Source organism: Callospermophilus lateralis, chromosome 14 (assembly GCF_048772815.1).
Source record: "Callospermophilus lateralis isolate mCalLat2 chromosome 14, mCalLat2.hap1, whole genome shotgun sequence".
Lineage (NCBI taxonomy): Eukaryota > Metazoa > Chordata > Mammalia > Rodentia > Sciuridae > Callospermophilus > Callospermophilus lateralis.
Genome location: NC_135318.1, coordinates 25,506,578 through 25,528,186, shown reverse-complemented (window position 1 = coordinate 25,528,186; position 21,609 = coordinate 25,506,578).

The window sequence follows — 21,609 nt, the reverse complement described above, 5'->3', positions numbered from 1 at the left end:
CCAGAATTCAAGCACCAAAAGTTTTCAAGATGAGCTCAATCTTGAAACCTCCTGAGAGACCCCTAGTTGAGCTCAGCTAAGCTGCTTCTTTATTCCCAAACCCCTGAAAACCATGAGAGACAACAGATACACACTTGTGATTTTATGCCTCTGCTTTGGGTGATTTGTTAAGCAGCATTCCACCAGCAGACCAGACCCCAAGAATAACAAGCTGCTTAAGAGAGCCCAAGAGATTCTTGGAACTACCTCTCTGAAGAAGGGAGTAGAGGTGGGTGAAAGATCCCGAGGCTGCTGAAGCTAGTGGCATCTCTGCTTGTCAGGCAGCCCGTCTGTCTTCACCAGGGTGAAATTAGCAAAGTGAACTCCTGCCTCGAGACCACTATCATTTACTCATGCCGTAACATGGATCAGAACAGCAGCGATAACAATTTGTCCCCGATTGGCAGGGCAAGAGCAGTGACTTTGAGAGCTTAAGTGGGAAATGACAAAAATGTCATTCTATCTTGGCAGTAGCAGAGAGGGTGGGGAGTTGCAGAGGGGTAGGAGCTGGCCCCGCAGTCAGTTTCCAATCTGGGCTACGGTGGGCCTGAAGTGGTTCAATTTTAAGTTTACTTTCAAGTCCAAACTCCCTTCTGCACTTTGCTGAGTGTGGCTGGCATTTCTAGTTTTCCAGCTGGATCCCTGTGAGGCCCTCCAGGGGTGGTAGAGGGAGCCTGCAAGACTGGAAGAGGAAGAGAGGACCTGCTGCTCCCCATTCTGCTGGTGACAGTTTTGTCCCATAGATAAAGCTACCTCCTTAGAGACATGAGCCTCCGTCAGCTAGTGCCACCTCCTGAGAAACTTGACTTTCTCCTCCCCAGGACTCCTGCTTCAAGTTTCTAAGTTGAATGATTCCAAACTCTCCCTTTAGTTCCTTTGGGGGAAGGGTTGGTAATTACTTCAATGCAGTCGCTACCTCTGTGATGCCTGAGTTCTCCTTTCTATTCTTGGTTATCTAGGGAACCACTTTTGACCTGTTATTGAGCAAAGACTCTGTTTTAGTCAGCTTTTTCATCTCTGTGACCAAAACACCTGAGAAGAACAATTAATTAGACAAGGAAACGTTAATTTGGAGTTCACAGTTTCAGAGCTTTCAGTCCATAGAGGACAGATTCCATTGCCAGGGACAAAGGAGAGGCAGCATCAAAGGGGCCTGGCAGAGGAAAACAGCTCAGGATGCGGCGATAGGAAACAAGAGCTCTGGTCACCAGGCACAAAATATAAACCCCAGCCACACCCTATCTGCCTACAGTTACCACCCAGATAATCCCTACCAGGGGATTAATGCACTGATCAGTTAAGGCTCTCATAAGCCAATCATTTCACGTCTAAACTTTCTTACAGAGTCTCACACATGGGCTTTTGGGGGACGCCTCATGTTTAAACCATAACAGACTCGTTGCCTAACACACATAGAAGCCAATACTGGGTACAAGGTTCTTGTGTAAAAAGAAAAAGCTCTATTGAGCAGTCAACCTCCAAGGAGGCCAGGATTTAAAAAAAAAGCTCAAATCTACCTCCTCAATCAGCTGGTAGCAGAGGAATTTAAAGCAAAGGAGAAAGACTTTGATGGTTCTTCTGCACAAGCATAAATGGTTATCATGCCTCTTTACAGGTCACATGCTTCTTTTCAGAAGGAGTTATCATGTTCTGTGCAGGGGGATTTGAGCTTATGTTATCTCGAAAAGCTGGTTCCGAAACCTCTGGAGGCTTTTCCTGAAAGACAATTTAAGAACTTTGTTATTCAAAGAATTTATGCCTGGGCATATTTAAGCCTAGGCTAATTTCATATCTAGTTACAATTACTTATATTAAAATTTTCTTGATCATTTATCTACTTACATGGTTTTTATGTTCTGAATGGACCCTGACTAAAACACAGATACTTCTTTCCAAGATAAACTGTTATGGTAACTGATATTAAGGATAACTGAGGATTCAAATATCAGGGAGACCAAGTTCAAATTCCAAATGAAAGGATCAGAGATGGGATTTGGAACAGTGATCCCAAAGTTAGAAGGTTGAAGTTGCACAGAGACTCAAGCAACATAAGAGTAGGGCAGGAGCAAGATAGAAGGCTTAGGATAATTGCTGAGGATGATTATCTACCACCTACCTACCTCTCCCCCTCTCCCCAGCCCAGAGCTATCCTGCTGTCATGCATAAATTACTGGGTGGGTGAGGCTGGTTCAGTAATCTCAGGGCAAACTCCACATGGGTTGTCTGGATTGGGGTCACTGAGTTCTAAGAGCAACCTGTAGCCTGATTCCTAACGTGTTGTCCATGATCATAGAGTCAGAGAGACATGCAAAGAGGGCCTTTCCTCCCTTGTAGCTCTTTCTGGCCTCCCATGCCTATTCTGAGGACTGAGAGATAGCCTTGAGACTAAAGTAGTGACAGCATTTGCTCAGTAGAGTACTACACCCAGGCAGACTTCATGGTCCTTTCCATGGTCTCTCAACATCTCCATGTGGACGTTTCCAAGCATTTCAAATTCACCATGCTTAAGACTGGATTCAACCTCATTTTAACTGTTTTTACCATGGACAGTAGGTGGGAAGTGCTAGATTCCTTCAGTGTAGCCTTCACAAAGGGCAACCTGGAGTCCTAGAATCTTCCCTTCTTGATTCTACTGGTTTCAATCTGGTGTTTGAATAATCAGCAACATATCAGTGAATAAAATGAAGTCTTGTTACTGAGTTTGGGGAAAGAAATTGGTAACAGAGAAATCCGAGAAAGACTTTTCTTTAAATGTCCCTCTCAGAAGGAAGTCATGAGAAATTGAGAGAATCGGGGACAGGGCAAGACTAGTGAGTAGGAACCTGAGAAAGAATTATGAAGATCTCTAGCTTTGATTTGCAAGAGAGTTTGAGAACAAAGAGTTCCAGGAGCTATTTGATTCATGTTGCCCAATCCTGAAATCCTGAAGTCCCCTGGCAGGAAACCCCAAGGAGACTACAGACTAAACCATCCTGCCATTGTCAGTTCCACAAGGAGCTCAGCAACTTGAGCAAAGGAAGTTGCTTTTTTTTTTTTTTTTTTTTTTGATATTGCTTCTTTTTTTCTATCTTAAAGAGATATACTCCTTAATGTTTATATAAATGTCTTGAAGAAAGATAAAGAGGGTATGCAAACCTGAGGGAGTGAGCACTCCCGTTAGAAGACAGAATCAGAATCTCAAAATATCCTAACAGGCTAAAGTAAGGGGACAAATGAAATTAATAGGGTCGAAGGTAAAATTCTGCACTGAGCTCCAAAACACCACTTTCAGAAGTTAAGACTGGGAAGATCTGGCTGAACAGAAACCCAAACTCTTCAATCTTGTTATTGATGTCCTATCAGTCAGGTTATGCTAATAACCTGCTATAATTACAACTCCTAAGCCTCAGTGGTTTAAAATATTCTGTGGAGAAAGAAGTGGCAGAGATGACAGTGCTGGCTTTATTAATTGTTTCTAGCAAGTCTTAAGATATTTCCATTAACATGTGCCTGGTAAGGGGATTTTAGATTATAAGAGTTTAATTTTAATTAAGTTAACCTTCATAGTAGAAAAATGACTTTGAAAGATTTCTGGGGGAGGGAAACAGGTGAAAGAAAAATAACAACAGGGGACAGGGGATATAGCTTAGTAGTAGTAGAGCACTGACTAGCACGCAGGAAGCCCTGGCTCAATCCCCAGCATGGCATAAACAAAAAACAAATTGGTAAAAGGATAACAAATAAATCTAAGTAAAATTCTGAGCAAACTCTTCTCCTCAGAGTATAAACTCTTTATCAGCCACATAGATTTAAAAAAATGGAAAAAAATATCTACATATAAATATATGATAAAAAATTATATGCTATAAATATAGGATAAACTATAGATATACATACAAATATATGTAAAAAATATATGTTTATCTATAGTTTTAACCTATAAATGGATAATATATGTATTATATATGTAACATATATGATATATATTTATAATATAATATATATTATATATGTATTAAAAAGTGGCAAAGATGCCATATATATATATATATATATATATATATATATATATATATTATAATTAGGCCAGCAGGAAATAGTTCCTGTGAATCTAAAAATTATCAAGAAAGCCATCTGAAATATTCATTGCCATTAATGACAAAAATTCTTGCTAGTTGGCTGGTAGATTATATCTCATGATATTAACTGTAATAATATGAAGTCATTGTGGTTTGCAAGATATCTAAAAGCCAAATATTCAGAAAAGGGAGAAAAACTTCAGCAGTTTTTCAGGCATTTACAATCATAGAGAACAAACTGAGTTGTTGACTAGTTTGTGAAACTAGTACTATACTGATAATTGCTAGAATCTCTTTTAGGGTTTTTAACTTTACAATGAAGCAACAAAAGCCACAAATACCAGTTCTCCAGTTGATCCTGCCACAGTGAAAAGTGCTTGAAATAATTCTAAAACAAAAGATGAAACAACTAAAACGTATTCCTTTGTCAGCAACATTTTGGGGAAGTCACATAGAAAACATTGTTGGAGATGTGAAGAAACAAACATCAGAACAAATTACTCAGTATTGGCCATGCATTTGGGTGAAAATACAAATGTTTCTAACATGTCTCTGTTTATGGTACTTGTTCTATTGTATTTTAACAGTTACATTTCTGAAGAACTTCAGGGAAAAAAATCGTATTGAAGAATATCCCAATGATAAATTGTTCATAAATCAAAAAAATGCTTTATGGGGAAAATGTTGAAGTATACTGCTATATTGGGAAGAACGAAAGGCATTTTTGCAGAAGAATAAAAGGAAATATTTGAGGAAACCCTTGGCAGAGACATTAATCTCCATGTTGTGTGTCCAGTGTTTCATTGATGGTGGGCTCTTATGCACATAGAAATTGATGCTGGGGGACACTCATAGAAGTCACTGATGTGGTTGATTTTAACAACATCTTTAAAGCAGCAGGACTTCATGAGGCTGTAAAGGGGTGGAGAATCCTGAAACTATATCATGTCCCTCTTCTACCCAATATTGATTTCTTCCCTTTTCATGCAGGGCAGTGTTCCTAAGAACACTCTCTAATTCAACTCCTTCCTGGGTTCTGATCTCCATCTCAGAGTTTGATTTCCAAGAAAACTAACTTGCAGCTGCAGCAAGAATGGTCCAAGAAAGCACATACTGATATGGGATTCTGAAGCTGCCACCCACCAGCTGGCTAGCAGCAAGGAAGCTGATCAGCAGGAGGGTGAGGGCTGAAGCTCTTCAGTGGAACAGAGGAGAATGTTGGGGTCCTGGTGATCCACCGGCACCTCTTGATATTCCCTTGCCCATTTTGTGAGAGGATCAGCACAGCAGTCATGCTTAAGAAGGCATCAGACTTAAGAAATGTAATCAGGAGCTCAGAGGTCTCAGGAGCAAGGATCTGGATCATGCCAACAGGGAGGCCATCTCCTAGGCAAAGATGGTGGCTGAGAATGACACCATCTAGAATGAGTAGCAAATGGTGACTACCAGTGTGGCTCCAACTGCAGTGGGCAGAACTCTGATCTGTACTAACCATCTTCTTACACATTTTCCCCAGGAAGAGAGGCACAACAGGTTCTTAAGAGTGCTTCTCTGAAATTATATGAAGAAGTAGATCTGAGTAGTACAAATGAGAGGTTGTGGTAGAAGCTGAGATGTGCTACTCTGATATCTTTTAAGACTGAAAGCTTTGCTATTAATAGTTCTCAGCTATCCGCCCTCTAGAAATTACCCTAGACTGGGAAGTTTTGCCTTGCACAATGCCATGCCTCTTTCCCTAGGAGCAACCAAGATCCAATAGGTGGTCAGTGAAAATGTAAAGGCCCCCAGGCCATCGCTTATCTCAGAACAATATTAAGGGGTCATACAGCTGTCAGGGAGCCCAAAGGGAGGGTCTCACCTTTGTTGAGACTGCATCACAGACCAGTTTCTTTTTCTGTCCAGTACTCAGGACTCCCTTGCCTTCCCTAGTATTTATTCCAAGATCAATCCTAAAAAAAAAAAAAAAAAAAAAAAAAAAAATTCTTAACACTAATCTCCAACCTAGAGTATGCATCCTGGGAACCCATCTTCAACAAGAATGTTAGTGGGACACCTGATAAAATCTGAATACATATTCTTGATTAGGCAATAGAATTGTATTCATGTAAACTTTCCTGATGTTTAACCCTTATAATTGTGTTTATATAGGAGAATGTCCTTTTTCTTAGGAAGCACACACTGAAGTAAATGGGGGTCAAGACACATGATATCTTCAATTTAATTACAAATGTTTCATTTAAAAATGTGCAAGGAGACTTGCAGGATTAGAAAAAGAAAGAAAGGAAGAAAAATAGGAAGATGTAAGTAACCCATGAATCTGAGTCAAAGGTGTAGGGGAGTTATTTGTACTCTTCTTGCAATTTTTCCTTAAATTTTAATTTATATCAAAATAGAAAGTTCCAAAACTAAAATGACCATATTTCATCTCATTTCCAGTGATTCCGTTGGCAGAGTACCAACCTCAATATTTTTATTAAGTCCCAAGGTTGAGAACCATCAGTGTCATGATAAAGGTCAACATTAAGCAAATAATTTCAATAAAATGTGATGATGAGAGGGGGAATTTAGAGTATGATGGGGAAACACAAAAAATGACCTAATGTTCACGGGGTCAAGCAAGATGCCTTGAGGAGGTGACAGTTAAGCTGACACTGAAGCAGTTCTTGTTCAAGGAGTCTCGGCAGGAAGAAGAAAGGGAGAATTCCAAGCAAGGTAAAATGGGTATTAGGAAAGTCCCAAAGAAGAGAGTGAGTTATCATCACGGAATTAAAAGTTCCATGTGACTGATTCCTGGAGGCGTCTCGCATGTGGTGAGATGGAGAAGATAAGCAAGAGACACACTTGACATTTATCTGGAAGACAATGGAAGGTCACATAATGGTTTTATGCAGAGGAGTAAATTTGATCAGGTTTACATGTTTGAAATACCACCCTGGCTGCTGAGTGGAAAGTGGATAGGAGGGAGATAAGAAAGGGGAAGGAAGACCAGTTAGATAGGCTAGAAATGGGAAAGATAACACTTGGATGGAATTCAGAGATGTTTAGAATGTAGAATTAATAATGCCTGCTGTTGATTGGCTGTGGGAGATGGGGTGGGAGGAGGGAAGAGCAGTTTTCAGATTCTGGTTTGACAAAAGACAAGGCAGGGGACATCTAAGCTCCATGGCAGTGGGGGCCCTGTTTGTCTCAGAGACTACTATATTACACTCAGTCCTCCTCTATAGGTTTCAATAAATGTTTGTTGAATAAATGAATGAAGGAGTGAGTAAATGAGTGAATGAGTAAGCTTGAAAATTAAAGAATTCACTTCTGGATATGGGGAATTTTGAGTGCCTGTGAGTGTTCTTTGGAAAACCTTCTCTGGGGATGGCATAAATTTTCATTCAATTCTGAAGTTAACCAGTGAAAAGATAATTCTTCTATCCTTAACTTGACGCTATTATTTCCCCCAGTATTTAGAAGTTAGAAGTCCCCATGAGATCCTGTGTGGTCAACACCTCATCACTTTGGACCTAATTTGATGTTTAGATGGCATAATGACTGTGTATTGCTTTTAACTGATAGGGAAACTGCCTGACTTTGGTGTTCATCCAAATCATCTTTATGGTGTATTGACCACAATATACATAATTGTATTTTTCCCTGTTTTTCATTTTTGCAGTTGAGTCTAGTGTACATAAGCACAGTGCAGTAGGGTGTTCTGGTAAAAATCAACTGATAAAAGGATGGTGGTTTTAACTGGGCAAGAAGGGTTAGCCAATGAGGGGTTTGTTGTTGTTGTTGTTGTTAAATATATTTATTTATTTAATATCTTTATTTATTTATTTTTTTGTGGTGCTAAGGATCAAATCCAGTGCCTCACACATGCAAGGAAAGTGCTCTACTACTGAGCCCAAGCCCCAGCCCCAGCCCAGTCAATGAGTTTTTTTAAAAAAGAAAGGATAGAGGGAAATCTGAGGATGTTTACTGCCATCCAGTGGCGGTGATTTCAGGCAACCATGGCACAAAGTCCATAGTCAATCTCTAAGTCTTTCACGGTGAAGTTCCAAAGGCTTTTATGAGCTTTATATGCCTTGGATGATGTGTTTTGTGTTATGTTTTCCCAGATGCTGAAAGGCATAACTTCATTCGTTCTTGTGGAACAGAAGATCATACATAGGCTTCCATTGGCAAGCCATGGAGAGTGTAATTTAATGTAGGCAGCTCTCCACTTGATTTCATACCCACACCCTGTTCTCCCTAGCCTGCCCTGTATACACACTGTGAACCAGCTCTACTGGGCATTACCAACCCATTTTTTTATCTGTGCTTTGATAACTCTGTGCTTCCAAATGAACTACTTAGAGCCAACCCATGGAAACAAAAACAAAAAAAGGGGCGGTTGCTGATTTCAAACAAGAGCCTTTTCCAACTCACTGGAGGAAAATAATAAAGTTATTATTACAAGATTTTAGAATAAAAGAAAATTAACCAGCCAGCACATGTCATTAAGTTTTATAAAGCATACTATTTGGCATTGATGAATATCATCCAAGGCATATAAAGCTCATAAAAGCATTAATGTTTCCTATTTTTAAAATGCCACGTGTTCTCTGTGTGCCTGTGATTTGACTTGTTAGCCAAGGGTTGAACTTTTTGTGCTTTAAGTTCAAGGCCACCCACCAGCTGGTCCGCAGGCATCATCTCCGGCTGTAATATCATTCTTGACTCTGAAAAAAAACACCACCCAGATCTCTGTTTCCTTTCTTCTACAGGTCTGTAGTCCATTGAAGGGGGGCCTATCAGTAAAGACTCAGAGACCAAGACTTTGCTTGTGCCCACTGGTCTTGAGCAATTGGTTCCCAGGGACAGATCCAGACCAGAAAACAAACCAAAGCACGACAACAAAGATTTCAAACTCTACCTGTATAATTCATAAAGGTGTGAAAACCAAAGCACACAGTGGGCATGTAATTCGAGGACAATGTATATTATTTTTACTGGCATATACAACTTGACAGTTTTATAAGGAAATTTGGAGGTTAAGTGGTTCTGCAGTATGCCATACATAGGAATTCAGAAGAAAACTACAGGTTTCAGTTGTGCAGCAATATCTACTAACCCTGAAAAAATATAGATTAGATGATTAAACAGCACTATATTAGTATCTGTGATTTTTGGTACTGATAAGACTACAAAAAAAAAAGCAAATTTACTGGTAAATGAAATCCCATATCCCTCGTGAAATATTGATAGCAATAGAAACTTCCAATGAATATCATAAACCAAAAATAAATCATGACATTAAATAAATCTAAAGAAATTTTTATAATACCTAATACAAATCACTCAGTAAGACAGAATACATATGAATAATTTCCTAACAGTAGGCAAAGCACATGAAGACAAGGGTGAGAGGTGTGTGGGGGGGTGTCAGTGAAAACTTAATATAAAACACTCAGCAAGACACCTGGGTGCTAACTTCACAGCAGCACCCATGTTGGCCCCAAGATGGATGGTGTCCACTTTGCTCTGATGTTTAACATTGCTGGGCTCTGCCACTATTTTCTTCCATTTTCTGCTCCTCTCTTACCCACTCCCAGCACTGATGGGCCTTTTCTCTTTAGAGTCCATTGGAATGGGGGAGGTGCAGAGGATGCATGATGTCAGAGTGTATAAAATAACTGGGCTTCCTAGATGCCGGAACACCACCTTCAACTGTTCAGTGCCTCTGAGCTGAATGTATCCTAGACAAACTCCTCTGGAAATATGTTTGTTTGTTTGTTTTTAACTTTATTTTATTTGTTTATATGATGCTGAGGATTGAACCCAATGCTTCACACATGCTAGGCAAGCGCAATGCCACTAAGCCACGACCCCAGCCCCCTGGAAATATGCTTAACTCATCGTTTTCACTTTGCACTTTGGTATATATTTGGAATTGTGTGTTATTTAAGAGAAGTCAAGTTATAATAGCTAGGTATTGACTAAGGCCTGGGTAAAGAGGGAAATAATAAAATATTTTATTATCTCAAACAATGACATATAAAAAAAATAATCCTAAGTGGCCTGAGTTTCTGGGATGACCCATTTGTTCTCTCAAGCAGAGGTTCATTCAGGCATGTTTCAGACTAAGAGGTTTATTCCTGGGTGACAAAGCCAAAAGGAATTTATTTTTTAGCCAAGAGAAAAAAATTAATAAATTCTGCATTTACATTCCTATTAACCCATATGCCAAATTAGGAATAAAAAGAAACATTCTTTATTTATTTATTTATGTATTTATTTATTTTTGGTATTGGAACCAGGGGTGCTGAACTACTGAGCTACATCCCCAGCCTATATATATATATATATATATATATATATATATATATATATATTGGTTTTTTAATTATTATTTTTTTATTTATTTTTTTATTATGAGACAGTGTCTCTCCAAGTTTCTTAGAGCCTCACTAAGTTTCGAAGACTGTCTTTGAACTCATAATCTTCCTGCATCAGCCTCCTGAGCCTCTGGGAAGAAACATTCTTTACAATATAAAAGGTATAAATAAAAACATTCAAGCTTATATTTAATAAGACAACAGTAAAAAGATTTTCTTTAAACTCAGGATGCCTGCTATCACTACTCCCTAATTCAGTGTTGTCTTGAAAGTTTTAACTAATAGACAAGAAAATTAAAACTCTGCAGACTGAAAAGGAAAAAAACAAAACTAATGTCATTCATAGAAGGTACAATAAAACTTCAAACACCTTAAGTTGTTTAATTGAAAAGAGTTTAATAAGATTCTGATTGACATGACTCAATTATATTTCCATACATCAGAAATAAACTATTAAACAGATGTTTTTAAAGAGAATCTCCAATAGCATCCCCCCCAAAAAAAGATACTTGAAAATAAATTTACTAAAATATTTATAAAAGCTTTCTTGAAGAAAATTATAAAATTTTATTAATAGACATTAAAGAAAATCTAAATAAATGTCATGGACCAGAAGGCTCATTATTATAAAGATGTTATTTCTCCACAGACTGATCTATGCAATCAATATTACTCTAATCAAAATTCCAATGGGGTGTGCTTGTGGTTGTTTTTTTGAAATGACAAACTGATTCTGAAATGCACATGCTATGGTTTGGAAATGTCCCCCAAAGGCGTATTAAAGGTTTGGTCACCAGCCCGTGGCACTGCAGAAGGTGATCTAACCTTTAAAAGACAGGGCCTAGTGGAAGGGGGCGGGCCCTTGAGAGGGACATTGGGACCCTTGCCCCTTCCTGTTTCTCATTTTTTGCTTCCTGTTGCCAGAAAGTGAGCAGCCTTTTCCACCACCAGCTCCAGCCATGAGTACCGCGTCACCACAGCCTAGAGCAACAGGACCGATTGACCATAGGCTGAAACTTCTGAGACCATGAGACAAAATAATCCTCTCTTCTTTTTAGGTTGATTTGTCTCAGGTATTTGTTATAGAAAGGAAAGTTGACCAACAAGCAAAGGGTTTAAGAGAATGAAAAGACAGAACACCATGCATAGCTCCAGCCATTGCCCCTGTTCTATGCATCTCCTGAAAGTCCATTTATAGTTTGCAGCTTTCCAAACAGAAAGTAAAGAATTGGACAATTTTTGATGTGGTTGGAATATGAGAGTTCATTGCTGATGAGAAATAAATTACAAGAGATAGAAAGAGACTTGCTCAAGTCTGATGGCTATCTGTGGAAGAGGCAGAAATTAAGACCCAGGAAGGTGCTCTAAAACACCAAATCCACTGTTCTTCTTTTAAGACTAAGAGCATATAATGGGACATTAGAGAAAGGGACAGGTGAAGTGACTATGTTCTTTTATTTTCTTTTCCTAGTGAAATTCAAGATCCATACAATTTCAATTACATTATTTATCCTTAGAACTTCTCACACCACCCCCAAGCAAAATAAGATGTTTGTGTGTGTGTGTGTGTATGTGTTAACACTTAATTCTAACTTCCATGAGATTATTCTCCCTGGCACTTTATGGTTATTTGGGCTCCCATCTGTCTTCAGAGCTAAGTATGGGGTCCAATAGGAGGAGTTATTTATTCTCATATTCCCAAAATCTAGCACAATGTCTCCTACAAAATACATTTAACAAATGTTATGGAACAAATTAAATGCACAGTGGCAACTCCTTCGCTGTTAAAATCTCAGCAGAAGCTAATTAGTACCTACCTAGTTCTCTTCAATGGAAAAGTTCTGAACAAACCATTCCCCCCTTTCAATCACTTTCTTCTCTGTTCCTCCCACCCTGTGAACGTGTATTCTTTGGTGAGCACACAACACCCCCAGGATCCCACCTGCTAGGAATTCTTTGTCTTAAAGGGAAGGGGCTGAAGGTGACCCAGCTGGGCATATTCCCCAATAGCTGCCCCCTTGTTATTTCCTTAGGAGGGTTTCATTATCTTTTTAATTTTGCTCTTTGAGCCTCTGTGAATAGTAAGAGAAAAGGGCTATTTTCTCTTCCAAAAGCAGGACATTCCATTTGGGGCTCAGGAGCAACATGACATCCTGTTCTCTGTGTGTCTTAGAAGGGCCTGGGATTTTTACAGTTTAGTGTAACTGCAGAGGGCTATCAAATCCACAAGGGAAGGAAGGGGAAACAATCCCTATGGAGAGGAAAAGAAAAGTTTGCTTATGGATAGCAGAAAAAACGATTCACCACTCAAAGAAATTTAAGTCTAGGAGTGGGTTGAAAAAGGTGAAATGCCTCAAGGTTGAAGGGGAACTTTAAAAATACCTTGGTAGCCAGGAGAACTATGTGGTCCATAAAGCTCACCTGAGGGGGCCTCCATTTTCCTCTCTAAGCACATCACCTTCCACTTTCCCTGGGTTCTCCTTCACCTGCAGCTACACTGGCTTTTCTGGTTCTAAAGTTCCCCTGATGTTCTCACCTCAGGTCCTCCTTTTTACTTCCTCCAACAGAGAGAAACTTCTTCCTCCCGATTTCCACAGGCCTCTTTGCTTTACTTCACTGAGGCCTTTGCGGAAATAGAATCCCATTAGAACTTTCTTGATCTCACATAAAATAACCTCCTTCTGTCATCCTGTATCTTCAGAGTTTTCACCACCTGATTTTATATTTGCTATTATTGTCCCTCCACTAGAATGGGAGTTCCGTAAGGACAGGATGTTTTTTCCTAGATCACCACTGACTGGGTCCCAGCATCTGTGCACTGACCAGCACCAAAGTTTAGGGTACTCAGTAGACCTTTATTGAGAGAATGGATGGATGGATGGATGGATGGATGGATGGATGGATGGATGGGAGGGACAGGATGCATGCCCCTCAGCCTCACATGCGGCTTAATCTTTGTGTCATGGAACTCACTAATGCTGACTGCCTAGAAGCCTGATGAAGGGTATGCCCTGAGGACTCTGCCAAAGAAACCTCTCTGGCAGAAGAAATTTGATCTTGGATTGTGGTGAATTTTCATTTTCTGTTGTAACCTGAGAAGTGTGTGCTTTCTTCCTAAGCAAGAGTATGAGAAAATCAGTCCATATGTGTAATAGGTACACGAATGGGCTGGAAGCTCATATTATTATTAGTTGTGGGACCCTAGACAAGATTCCTAAACTTTTCAAGCCACAGTTTCCTCATTCATAACAAGAGAAGAATTATGCTCCATCATGGAAGTGAAAGGGCAGACTGGGCACAGAACTACTAATCAGTAAGTACAGCTACACTGTTGGGGAAAGGAGATCATGGAAAGGCATGTGGATGCAGGGTTGTGGAATGCTCCCTGCCCAGGACTGGGCCATGGCATCACTAGCCCCAGTGCAGTGGGACTACAACCTGAGTGGTCACCATCTTGGTGGAATGAAATAAAATAGTCTAGGCGACCATGGACTTGAACTGAGCACCTTCTCAGGACATAACAGACCAAACCAATAGAGTTTAATCATAGTAACTGAGCTTTGGCTGGTTGCAGAAATCCTTGTAGCCAATAAACTAACTGGTCTGTAAACAACTATCTAGGCAAGGTGTAAGTAACTGGCTATCTCACTAGGCTGCCGTCAGCTGAGTTGTCTTCTATGCAATGCCTCTGTTTTCCTATAAATGTTGTCTTTTGGGTTGGAGTTCTCAATTTTGGTTCTGGGAGCTGCTGTGGTTCTGGAAGCTGCTCAATTTACAAATTGTGTTTTGCCCAACTGAACTTTACTCAGTTTAATTGGTCCAAAAGATTTTTCCAAGTGGGAAGAGTCTTCATTTATAAAATGAAGGCAGATCTGCAGAAGGTATGTTTACAAACCCAGCATTTACTATAAACATGCCAGGAGAGCAAGGCTGTAAGGGAGGTGGAGAGCAGAGAGAAGAGCCAATGAGGGAGAAGGTGAGTCAGCTTGCAGAGGGGATGGGATGAGGATGTTGAAATCACAGACCTAAAATGGGGATGTTCTGCTGGCCAGGTTGGCTTTGAGAAAACCCTCTGGGGTTGAGGAGTGCAGAGAGGCCACAGGGGTACAATGGAAGCCAGGAAACGAAGGTGAATCCAAAGGAAGCTCCACTGGTCTGTGCCTGTTTTTATGTACCACGCTGTTTGGGTTACTATGGCTCTGTAGTGTGTCATTAAATCAGGAATTGTGATGCATCCAGCTTTGTTCTTTTTGCTCAGGTTTGCTGTGGCTATTTGAGGTCTTCTGTGCTTCCATATGCATTTTAGGATGGTGTTTTCTAATTTTGCAAAGTATGTCATTTGTATTTTGATGGGGATTGTATTGCATTTGTAGATGCTCTGGGTCATTTAAGAATACTGAAGCCCGATGTGGTGGTTCACGCCTGTGATCAGCGGCTCAGGAGACTGAAGCAGGAAGATCATGAATTCAAAGCCAGTCTCAGCAAAAGCAAGGCACTAAGCAACTCAGTGTTACCCTGTCTGTAAATAAAATACAAAATAAGGTTGGGGGATGCGGCTCAGTGTTTGAGGCCTCGGTACCCCCTCAAAAAAGATTATTCCAATCCATGAATACTTTATATTTTTTTGTTTGCTTTAACTTCTTTCATCAATGTTTTGTAATTTTCATTGTAGAGGTCTTTCATTTCTTTGGTTAATTTTATCCCTGGGCATTTTATTTTTTGATAGCTATTGTAAATGAGATTGCTTTCACAATTTCTTTCTCAGTAAATTCATTGTTGTTGTATACAAAAGCTATTGATTTTGTATGTTGGTTTTTGTATATTGTTGCCTTATTGAATTCATTTTCCAGTTCTAACAGTCTTTTGGTGGAGTCTAAAGGTTATTCTATATTTATAGAATCATATCATCTGCAAACAGGGATAATTTTACTTCCTCCCTATTTATTATGACTTTTGTTTCTTTCTGTTGCCCAATTGTTCTGGCTAAAACTTCTATATTGAATAAAGTGCACTGAGAGTGGGTACCTTGGTCTTGTTCCTGAAATGCTTTCAACTTTTTTCCATTCAGTATGATTTTGACTGTGTGTTTCTTATATATAGCCTTTATTATGCGTAGGCTTGATCCTTCTATACCTAATTTGTTCTGGGCTTTTATCATGAGGAGTTGTTGAAGTTTATCAAATGCTTTTTCTGCATCAACTGAGATGATCACATGATTTTTATCTTTTATTCTATTGATGGGATACATTATAATCATCCATTTGCATATGTTGCTAGTATTCTGTTGAGAAAATTTGAATCTCTGTTCATCAGGGATGTTTGTCATAGCTTTATTTATTTATTTATTTTTGTTGTTGTATCCTTATCTGGTCTCATTAACAAGGTACCGCTGGCCTCATAGAATGACTTTGAAAGGGTTCCCTCCCTCTCAATTCTGTAGCATAGTTTGAGTTTGAGAGTTGGTATTAATTTTTCTTTAAAAACTTGATAAATTCAGCAGCGAAGCCTGCAAGTCCTGGGTTTTTCTTTGCTGGGAAACTATTACTAATTCAATCTCATCACTTGTTATTGATCTATTCAGGTTTTTTATGATTTAATTTTGTCAATTCATAGGTGCCCTAAAATTTGTCCATTTCTTCTAGGGTTTTCAATTTGCTATCATATAGTTTTGCCTAATAATCCCTAATGATCCTTTGTGTTTCTGTGGTATCGGTTGTAACATCTCCTTTTTCTATCTCTAAATTTATTTTGATCTTCTCTCTCTCTTATTCTAACAAAAGGTTTGTTTTGTTTATCTTTTCAAAGAACACATTCTTTTTTTTGCATTCAAAATTTTTATTTTTTATAATTTATTATTTAACTGATACTTAAAACATAAAAATTACATTAGTGGGGTACTGTGCAATTTTTGGTACCTGTATATACACTGTATGATGTTTAAATGATGTTAAAACTATCTTCTCAAACATTTGTCTTTTCTTTATGGTGAACACTTTCAAAATTCTTCTAGAGTTTGGAAATGAACAGTTCATTATTGTACTCTAGAACTCCTCCCTCTTGTCTACCTAAAACTTAGGACCCATTAGTCAACCTTTCCCCATCCCTCACCCCACTCTACTCTCTCAGCCTCTGGAAACCACCACTCTACTCTCAACTTCTATGAGATCAACTTTTTTAGTTTCCATGCCAGTGAGATCATGTGGTACTTATCTTTCTGTGACTGGCTATTTCATCTAACAAAATGATCTACAGATCTATCCATGTTGCCACAAATGACAGGATTTCATTCTTATTTATAGTTGAGGTGTGTGCCTTGTGTATGTGTACTACTTTTTTTTTTTTTAATCTGATCATCTGCAGATGGACACTTAGGATGTTTCCATTTCTTGGCTATTGCCAATAGTGCTGCAATGAACGTGGCCATCCAGATGTGTCTTGGACATTCTGATTTCATTTCCTTTGGGTCTATATCCAGGGGTGGGCTTCCTGGATCTTATGGGAGATCTATTTTTAGTTTCTTAAGATACCTCTATACTTTTCCATAATGGCTGTACTATTTTACATTCCTACAACTATGCGTAAGGGTTCTGTTATTTCCATGTCCTTGCCAGCCATTGTTTTCTTTAGTCTTTGTGATAATATACTCAGGTAGATGATACCTTGTTGTGGTTTTTATTTGCATTTCCCTAATGATCAATGTTGAGCATTTTTTCACATACCACTCATTTGTCTTCTTTTGAGACATGTCTGTTTAGATTTAGTCTCCATTTTTAAATCAGGGTATTTGGTGTTTTCTATTAAATTTTTGGAATCCCTTATATTTTATATATCAACTCCTTGTCAGATAGATAGTTAGAAAATATTTTCTCCCTTTCCATAGGTAGCTTTTGCACTCTGTTTCTTATTTCCTTGACTGTGCAGAAGCTTTTTAGTTTAAAGTAATTCCATTTGTCTATTTTTGCCTTTGTCTCCACTAGTTTTGGAGTCCTATCCAGGAAATCATTGCCTAAACGATATCTGGTTTTATTCTGGTAGTTTCAGAGCTCCAGGTCTTATATGTCAGGCTTTGATCCATTTTTAGTTGACTTTTATACAGGATGAGAGACAGGGACCAAGTTCCAGACTTCGGCATGTGGGTCTACAGTTTTCTCAGTGCCATTTATTGAAGAAGCTATCTTTTCTTCAAAGTAGGGTGTCTTTGTTGAGAATAAGTTTGCTATAAATGAAGGAGTTTATTTTGTGACCTCTGTTCTGTTCTGTGAAATTGTTTCCATTTCTTTTTTATGCAAATACCATGCTGTTTTAGTTACTATGGCTCTGTAATATGTCTTGATATCAAGAATTATGATGCTAGGATGGTGGAAGAAGAGGGTCTTCATTATACAAAATACATGTATGAAGATGTGAATTTGGTGTCAACATACCTTATATACAAATAGAGATATGATAAATGGCGGTATAAAGGTGTATTAAAAATCATATGCAAAAAAATTTGAACTCATGTATAATAGCATAATTTAGCATGAACATACTTTGTATGCAGAATTACAAAAAAATGTGTTGTGAATGGATAATCATGAATGTAATGCACTCCACTATTGTCATGTATGTAAGAAATAAATTTTAAAAAGGTAAAAAAAAAAGAATTATGATGCCTCTATATTTGATCCTTTTGCTCAAGATTGCTTTGGCTATTCAGGGTTCTTGTGCTTCCATATGAGTATTAGGACTGTTTTTTCTAGTTCTATGAAGAATGTCATTGATAATGATAGGATTGCATTGAATCTGTATACTGTGCTTGGTATGTATTATGGCCATTTTAATACTATCAGTTCTGCCTATTCATGAAAATGAGAGGTTTTTCCATCTTCTTGTGTCTTCTTCAATTTCCTTCTTCAGTATTCTCTAGTTTTTCAATAGAGATATCTTTTGCCTCCTTGGTTAGATTTGTTCATAGGTGTGTGTGTGTGTGTGTGTGTGTGTGTGAGAGAGAGAGAGAGAGAGAGAGAGAGAGAGAGAGAGAGAGAGAGTGTTTGAGGCTCTGTGAATGGAATCATTTTCCTTATCTCTTTCACAGCAGATTCATTATTGGTATATAGGAAAGACATTGATTTTTTGTATGTTGATTTTTTACCTTCTACTTTGCTGAATTTGTCAGCTTTAGAAATCATTTGGTGGAGTTTTTTGGGTCTTCTAGATACAGGATTATGTAATCAACAAACAGATAATTTGGCTTCTTCTTTTCCTATTTATATCCCTTCAATTTCTTTCTCTTGCCTGATTTCTCAGGCTAGAGTTTCAAGAATTATACTGAATAGGAGTGGTCAGAGGAAACATCTTGTTCTGGATTTCAAAGGAAATGCTTTCAGTTTTTCCCTTCACAATGATGTTGGCTTTGGGTTTTTTCACATACAGCATTTATACTGTTGAGGTAAGTTTCTTCTGTCTATAGTTTCTTCAGACATTTTTTCATCATGAGTGGGTACTGAATTTTGTCAAAGGCTTTCTCTGCATTTCTTGAGATGATGATGTGATTTTTGTCTTTAATTTTATTTATGTGATAAATCACATTTATCAATCTGGGTATATTAAACCACCCTTGCAACCTTGAGATAAAACCAATTTGGTCATGATGTACAATCATCTTAATAGGTTGTTGAATATGATATGCTAATATTTTATTATGAATTTTACATCAAAGTTCATCAGGGATATTGGTCCATAGTTTTCTTTCCTTGATGTGTCCTTATCTAGTTTTCATCTGAGGGTGATACTGACTTCATAGAACAGATTTTGAAGCATTCCATCCCAATCTATATCGTGGAATAATTTGAGGAGCATTGGCATTAGTTCTTTAAAGGTCTGGTAGAATTCCGCTGAGAACCCATCTGGTCCTGAGCTATTCTTTGTTAGAAAGCCTGTTATTATTGCTGTGTCCATTGCTGGTTATTAGGTTTTCTATTTCCTCTTAATTCAATTGTGGCAGGTCATATGTGTATATCCATTTCTTTTAAGTTTTCCAATTTGTTGAAGTGTAAGTTTTCAGAACAGTTCCTAATTATCCTCTGGATTTATGTGATGTCTGTAGTATATTCCTTTTCATCTCTAATTTTCATTTTGTCCTTTTTCTTTTGGTTAGTTTTGTGAAGGGTCTTCCAATCTTGTTTATTTTTTCACAGAACCAATTCTTAGTTTAACTGATCCTTTGTATTGTTTATTCTCTATTTAACTGATTTATCTCTGATCTTAATTATTTACTTCCTTCTACTAGTTTTGGAATTGGTTTGTTCTTGTTTTTCAAGAAACTTGAGATGTGTCATTAGTCATTAGGTTGTTTATTTAGAATCTTTTAAATTTTCTTATGCAGATACACTCATAGCTGTAAACTTTCCTCTTAGAAACACCTTCACAGTATCCCAGAGGTTCTGACAGGCTGGGTTTCTGTTCTCGTAACTAAAAGGCTCAGGGGTCACTCCAGATAAACTGGGCTAACTGGGCTGCACGAAATAACCACACAAGAGACACAAATACCTTTTTCTTTGGGGTCACTGTGTCAACTCCTCTGACCTTAAGGGTCCACAGAAAGAGAGAGAGAGCGAGAGCACGTGCTGACCCCTTTTATTGAGGAGAAGCTATTCAAATGAGGCAAGGGGTTAGGTTTCAGGGGGCTGAGTCTAGCTTTATGATGTCCACTGTCAGCAGGGTGACTGACACCTGGGTAGGCCACACCCAAGGGCACAGTAAGAGGAGGAGACACACACAAGGCACTTCCATGGAAGATTCTATCCTAAACAGGCAAGGGGTTATATTACAAATGAACAGGTGAGCATAGCTTCACCCACGGGGCTGTAGCAAGACACACCCATGTCCGAGACACCGACCCTCGAACCCAAGAAGGGTGGGGAAAGCTCTGCCACATTTCTGCGACTGAGCGCCTCAGCACCCAGCAGGGGAACGTAACCCAGTCACATGTAAGGTTGGTCTCCCACACTGACATTTTATATCACTATTCTCATATATATATATATATATATATATATATATATATATATATATATATATATTGGTACCAGAGATTGAACTCAGAGGCACTCAACCACTAAGACACATTCTCAGACCTATTTTGTATTTTATTTAAAGACAAGGTCTCACTGAGTTGCTTAGCGCCTTGTTTTTGCTGAGGCTGGCTTTGAACTCATGATCCTCCTGCCTTAGCCTCCTGAGCTGCTGGGATTACAGGCATGGGCCACTGTGCCCAGCTTGATTCTAAGGATTTTTAAATTTTTTCCTGATTTCTTCTATTTACCCATTCATCATTCAAAATTATATTGTTCAAATTCCATGTGTTTATTATATTTCCTGTAGGATATGTGTGTGTGTATATGTGTGTATGTGTGTGTGTGATTTCTAATTTTAGTCTATTATGATCAGATACGATATAAGGAATTATTTTTGGTTTTGTTTTGTTTTTATATGAGTTGCTTTGTGGCCTAATATGTCTATTTTGGAGAAGGCTCCGTAAGCAGCTAAAAAGAAAGTGAATTTGGCTGTTGTTGAACAAAACAGTATATAAATATGTGTTAAGTCCATTTGATTTATAATATTTTTTATGTCTGAAGAGTCTTTACCTAGTTTATATCTAGATGACATATTTGTTGGTAAGAGAGGTATGTCAAACTCACCCAGTATTATTGTACTGGGGTCTATATCTATATGGGGTTTTAATTCAAGTGGTACCTGTTTAATGTAATTAGGTATACCAATATTTGAGCATAAATATTTACTGTCATTGTATCTTCTTGATGCATTGTTTCCTTTACCAATATAAAGTAACCTTTGTTTCTTCTGATTAATTTTTGTTTGATGTTTGCTTTGTCAGATAGGAGAATAGCTACTTCTACTTGTTTTCAGGCTCCAATTGCATATCTTATCAATTTCCATCCCTTCACCTTTCAGCCTGTGGCCATCTTTTCCCGAAACACATAGTTGGGTCTTGTTTTTTAATCCACTTTGCCAGTCGATGTCTTTTAATTGGAGAGTTGAAACCATTTGCAGTTAATGTTATTATAGAGAGAAATTTAGTAATTCTGGCATGTTGACTTATTTCTCATGTTTAAGCAGATTTCTCATTTGCTTAACTACTCTTC